Source organism: Etheostoma cragini, chromosome 12, assembly GCF_013103735.1.
Source record: "Etheostoma cragini isolate CJK2018 chromosome 12, CSU_Ecrag_1.0, whole genome shotgun sequence".
Lineage (NCBI taxonomy): Eukaryota > Metazoa > Chordata > Actinopteri > Perciformes > Percidae > Etheostoma > Etheostoma cragini.
The window spans coordinates 21,782,559-21,788,844 of NC_048418.1; the positions used below are offsets into that span (position 1 = coordinate 21,782,559).

The 6,286-nt window shown below is 39.2% G+C and overlaps 1 protein-coding gene and 1 long non-coding RNA gene across 4 annotated transcripts in view; one reads left to right on the forward strand and one right to left on the reverse strand.

Moving 5' to 3' along the window:
* Positions 1-3,264, forward strand: part of LOC117954099 — a 14,889-nt gene extending 11,625 nt beyond the window's left edge. The window contains exon 3 of the long non-coding RNA XR_004658737.1: positions 3,254-3,264. This is a non-coding gene — a long non-coding RNA (uncharacterized LOC117954099). The remainder of the gene's footprint in view (positions 1-3,253) is intronic.
* Positions 1-6,286, reverse strand: part of LOC117954087 (epidermal retinol dehydrogenase 2-like) — a 59,916-nt gene that overhangs the window by 34,887 nt on the left and 18,743 nt on the right. The gene's annotated exons all lie outside the window — the stretch shown is intronic.

The window sequence follows — 6,286 nt, forward strand, 5'->3', positions numbered from 1 at the left end:
CCTCCTGGTCTTCGTTGCCTTGGCGACGTTTAAATCTGTCATCTTTGCTTTTCTACGACTATAAAGCTAACTTCTTTATATATCTATGGGCTAACCTGTCCCGCTGCTGAAACAAGTGTGGTCACATGACTGCACAACGACGTGTGATTGTTAAGCACAGTCACGTGGTAGAGCCTTCAGCGGAAGACTCTCTCTCTCTGTCAAAATAAAACATTAAAAGGAGATGTACGCGGGGGTAAAAACAATGAAGCGTAGTAACGAGTAACAAGCTCATTGTAGCCTAATGTAGCGGAGTAAGAGTACAGTTTATTTTTCACTAATCTACTCAAGTAAAAGTAAAAGTATAGTGATTTAAAACTACTCCTAGAAGTACAATTTTTTCAAAAACTTACTCGAGTAAATGTAACGGAGTAAATGTAACTCGTTACTACCCACCTCTGGACTGTTGCCAGAAAGCCTGCTTCCCTTAACTTCCGCTTTTTTCTTCTCTACAACTACTTATTTACAGATTATTTGCATGTTTGCACTCTGTTTTTTTTGGAGAACACTGCAACAAACAATGTGTTGAGCATAAACATCTCTGTGCATGCTTGTAGCTTGCACGGCATCCACAGTGGCCTGTGCACAGTGTCGCACTTGAGTATACCAAACACTTTGTAGTCAACAATAGAGACCGCATTGCGGCCTTTAAATAATAAAAGTAGCGATATACTAACATGAATTGCGGATCAAGAACAAAAACTCTTTATTTCCATTGCGTTCCACCTTCCACCCCCCTCTCTATTAACACAATCACATTACAGAGCCGTTTTACTACGTCTTTGTGAATCCGTCTCTCTACGCGGTCTGGTCCTGGGGGTCGATTGGCTCTCACAACAAGCCGGATTGGGCGGCCAATAAAACACACCGCCATCAGTCCATGACGCATTATTCCACATTGTATTTGTGAAATGTGTGTGAATTCTGAATCTGCCAACTTCTCTGTCAGGTAATGTAGTAGTACAATGTCTTTATCTGATCTAGAAGTACACTGTCCATCCACTGTCCACTGTGTACAAGTCAGTAGTACGCTATACAGCTACATGTAGCAATACCACAGGCTAAGCAATCAGCCCACTCCAAATAGGCACATTTTGAACGGGCACTGTAGTAGTTTTATACTAAAAGAAGACCAGAGAAAAGAAATAAATTGGACAGTGAGATCAGAGCGGAGAAAATAAGTGTGATTGGTTCATTTAAGCCTAACAGAGGTAGCCTGAGACAATAACAGCCAATCATTTGAAGCCATCAGAGCGATCAAAGAGAGCATTATTGACTTTGTGATCAAAGACGTTTCACATCATAGTTTATGGCATCATCTGAGATGTGATGAAAGCTGCTGGCTGAACAACTCTCCATTCAACTGGTGACTACAGGGTGCCAATACGCCCAACCACAACCGTGTGTGAAGACACTATCCTTACAACAACAACCCTTAATAATACACTATTTAGCACTTTCCATAACAAAAGTTGCAAAGTGTTTCACATGATTAAAATAGGAAGTTCAAAATGAAACAAATACTGCAAAGTAACGATAAACCGCTGCATCATCAACATAGAGACGGGCACTACTATATAAATGACACTATTTTGATATAGCCAAGTGATGACTTAAACATTAAACTAATGGATTTGGATACATCTGTAAATACACATATGACTGCCTAAAGCTCAATGTTGGGCTCTTGGGTCCAATAACAGTCGGTCATGCTGCATTCACTGGTCACGTTCACTATACATCAGAGTTTGGAAATTTGTATTATGCCTGGCGAGGAAAGTGCTAACTTCGACATGAATTCATAGCTTGGAATCAAAGGGCTGGTGAGGGTTACTCGCCGGCCTTAGCAGAGGGGGAAAATGGACGTCTTTGGACTGTGAAACAGTAGCCATTTCATTTATTTTGTAAATTGATTTACTTGATAGAATAATTTTTAACATGCTTCTCCACAATGGGAGTTTATTTCTGTTTGTTATTCAACAGTGTTTTGTTACAAAGACTTACCTAACTTCTTGTTGATGATAAAACTGAATGGAAGTCTTCATGGTATGATGTGATCTGTAGTGTGATTACACTGAGTATGAGTAGGAAATAAAATGATGTGCTCACATTAGCCCTTTGAGGAAGATATTTTTCCAATCTTTGGTTCACCTAATCTCATCCCTGTAATGCACAATCAAGTTATATACGTATATTTCAGAAGAACCTGGGCTGTCAGGTTATGTATGCTAAAGGGATTTCAAATGGATGTATGAATTGTTGACTATAAAGAAACAAAACAAAACTAAATGGAAATTAAATCTCCAAAAAGTGTATTGAAATCACAAATGGAACAATAATGAACAAGACTTCGGTTCTTTTTTTTGATAAAATATTTTCCCAAGTCTTGGCAATCAGCTGAAACAGAAAAACACTTAAGACAAAACATTTAAGATTCCCCCCCCCCCCCCCCCCCCCCCCCCCCCCCCCCCCCCCCCCTGAAAATTCCATAGGCTTTAATCCAAAAGGTTAGTTGTGCCATCTTTAAACACCTCCTACACTACAATCCAAAAGCGAAAATGAGAATCTACGCATTATTTATTTAATTAAGGCTATTAATTATTCTGCCTCATTTAAGCAGCATCTGCACCCTGGTTGTCGCTACTGTAAAAGACCAAAGAAGATAGAAAGAAGGCCTCTGATTGGTCGACCCACTCAGCCCACTGAATTCAAGAAGTCAAGATGGCTTTTTCATTCGACTAAATAAATAACCGTTCATTAGTGTATTTATCGTTCAAGAATTATAGTGTATTTTGGAATTAACCGTAGTTCCAGGCCGTATTACAAAGCCTACGATCCCACAGAAGACAGGAAAGGCCCGGATGTTAGGATGGACACTTCAGACATATTCAGATGATACGGATATTGTGGCGTGTGTGCGAAGTGGACGAGAGGAGGAGTATACCATATGAGTCAGCCGTACGGCATGGAGCACAGGGTTTCTACTCCGCATCCATCAACAACAGCTGTTTGCTGGCAGTGCAGCCGGAAGCTCCTGTCCTTCTCTCTCTCACACATTCATTACACACACAGTGACAATCATTCTCAACCCAGTGTATGTTTTCTTCAAGACCCAATAAATGTTCTCCAGCATTTAAACTTCTATGTTTATATGGACTACCTTTTCATGTATGCCGTGCTTTGCCTGACCTTGTTCCTCCGCAGTGCTGCAGAGGAACAAGGTCAGGCAAAGCAGTCTGGCTTGTCCACACAGCATTCTGGGATGAGAGAAAACGTGCTCTGGCTTATTGGCCTTATTTTAAAATCAATCACAACAATTTGGGTGATGCTAAGCATCGGGAAAAGCTGTGGTGCCGCTGCAAAATAGCCTCGGGAAGGAACTTGTTTTGGTGGAAAGTGTATGTTCAAAAGTTGTTTTAGTCGTGCAACAGAAAACTCACATTGGACAAATTGTCTAGCTAGTCTGAGTAGCAGGCAACCATAGTCATTAGAAAGCCACCGGATTTCAGAATTACAGCACAAAGGAAGGCCAAGGCAACGGATAGCCAGCTTTAATGAGTGAAACTAAGCGGGTACATCCCAGTGTTTGGCAATTTACTTCCAAAATGTATCATATTATAGATTACTACACTGTTGAGAGTAATTAATTACAATAGATTTTACTGTCTCTGAATTGGAATGCGTTACACTACTTTTGCATTACTTTCACCAAAATAACAGCAAAAGTTGCCTCAGCTAGCGTGTGCATTTTACCACCAGATCAATAAAGTCTCATCTTTATCCACTTTAATACAGCATAGATTATTCATAATATTTTATATAATTAATATGAATATGCAAAGTAAATACAGCTCTAAAATTAGACTTACAATAAGCATGTAGGAAAATAAAAAATACTCATTTAAAAGTACGGCATTGTTTGTTTAAAGCAATTTAATAAGAAATTGATGTTTAGTTTAAAACATTCTAAAAGGAAATCAATTATGTGTGATTAAAACTCCATATCTACATAATTTACAGTACTTGATTTATAGCGGGTATGTGAAAAGGTACACAACTTAATTTGTTTAACAGTAATTTAGTTTTACTGCAAACTGTCACAGGAAGTGCTTTTACTTTAAAGCAGCCTACACGGAGGTTTTCTGTTATGTACTCTCGCTAGCTTACTGAGAAATGTGAGACGCTAGATGCAAAACATGTACATCTGCTCACTTTACTTGTAAAACCACAGCATATTGAACGGTTAATGATTACAGTAAATGTTACTCTCCATGGCTGAAAAAAATGCAACGATATTACGTGTAGCAAGCCTAATTATTAATTCCCGACATGTTTCTATCTATGAGCAGCAGAGGGGGCTAAAAAAAAAAAAAAAAGCAAGATTAATTAACTGTACTGTCCCGCAGTACTTGTGCTTGCTGGCGCTGTATATGGACAAGTTCTTAAAACCCCAGCCCGTCATCAACAGCAATGGGCCTCATATCCTGAGCAATAAAGTTGAAAATTCCTTCCGTGATATTATTTTTGCGTTTGGATGGTAGAGGCTTAACATCCAGCGGGGTCTTGGTGGGTCTGGGGAACGCTACTGTCGCTGCGGGTGGGTGCGCCTATAGTTATAAAACAATTAGACTATGAAATATGCCAATTCTGATATGTTCATATAGCCTGCTCAAAACAGACAGGGCAACCTATCGCAGAAAAGTTAGCTTACCATTTTTAGGTGATATGCCATGTTTGTAGTCGAGCTACGATATGCAAACTGTTGCTTGCAAACTTGCCATTCAACTTTTTTCCGTTATCTATTTTTGTAAAATGCTGCCACACTGCCAATGTCTACGACATGGTAGAGGAGGACTGACTGGAAATTAAACACAATTCAATAAATATTCAGCAAACCACTAAAAGAAGGCTTTCTAGTTCTTTCTTCAATCTGTCCCCAGTGTGTTGGGCTAATCCAAAAAAAGTGAAAACAAGGGGGGTGTTCTGGAGACAGACTGTTACCTGTGCAACAGGGATGCTCTGAAAACACCCCCATTAGCAATTAGTGCTTTCCACCCATAACTGTAACAGTCTATGCTTCCACTAGCTGAAATAACACAGCAACAAAATAAAAATAAATAAAAATAAAATAAAATCGACCGTTCAGAACTTTGGTCGAGCCAGAACGTATCGACCAATAAATCGACTAGTCGACTGGGAGATTACAGCCCTAACTCAGAGCTTTTTTCCTGTGAAATGTTTCGCTGTGATGGTGAACTGGTTGGTTGGTTAAAGCCAAACTGTTGCATTAAAATGCGTTATAACTCTCGTTACTGAGATTGTAACAAGTATATTCCTAAAATTTAATTAGTAATGCGTTATATTACTGCGTTAGAGCAAAAAGGAAAACACTACTGTAATTGCGTTACTTTTGTGAAGTGTTGCTGGAATCTTAGAAAATCCTTTTTTACCGTAGGATCAAAATCAGCATCGAGAATTGTGTCATTTTATTGGCATTGTCACAGACTACTGAATTTTTGGTATCATGACACTACTATTGTTAAGTCCAAAATTACTTACTGAAGGACCCCAAAGCACTTAATGTGCAACCAGCCTACTACTGACTTACAGCGTACTTCTACTTCAGAGGAAAACATTGTCAGTCAATGGAACAGCTCAATTAAATTACAAAATGTTGAAATGTTGAGTGAGCAGACATTTGCCTCCATCCGGCCTATAACTAAAAATCTGCGTTAATCAACCACCAGAACCGGACTGAGTGGAGGAACTGACTTACAGAGATGGAGTCAGCCGGCTCTGGAATGTGAGCGTGAGCATGTTTATGTGTGTAGAGAGAGACAGAGGGGGCAGAAGAAAAGATAGAAGGCAATGTAAATAAAGAGAGTTTTATTACATTTCAGTGTTGTAGTTTTTGTCAAGGATACATGTTGATATCGCCACCGTCAGCGTTTAAAGGCGGCAGTGCTGTCTCGTCTTTTCATTATCATCGTTAAACTTCACACTTCAGCAAATTTAATTTGCTAAAAGAAAGGCTTAGTGGTTTACCAGTTAACGCTGTAAGTATGGATTTGATTCGCAGGGGTATTTTGTGAGCAACATAATATGATATAGTGTCTGTCTGGCTATTATTTGATATCTAGTGTCTGCAAAATGGCTTTTTATTGCATTTCCTCTAAATGAAATGCTCTGAGGGAATTTAAGCTGGGCTTTAATTGTCTCTCTAATCACACACACACACACACACACA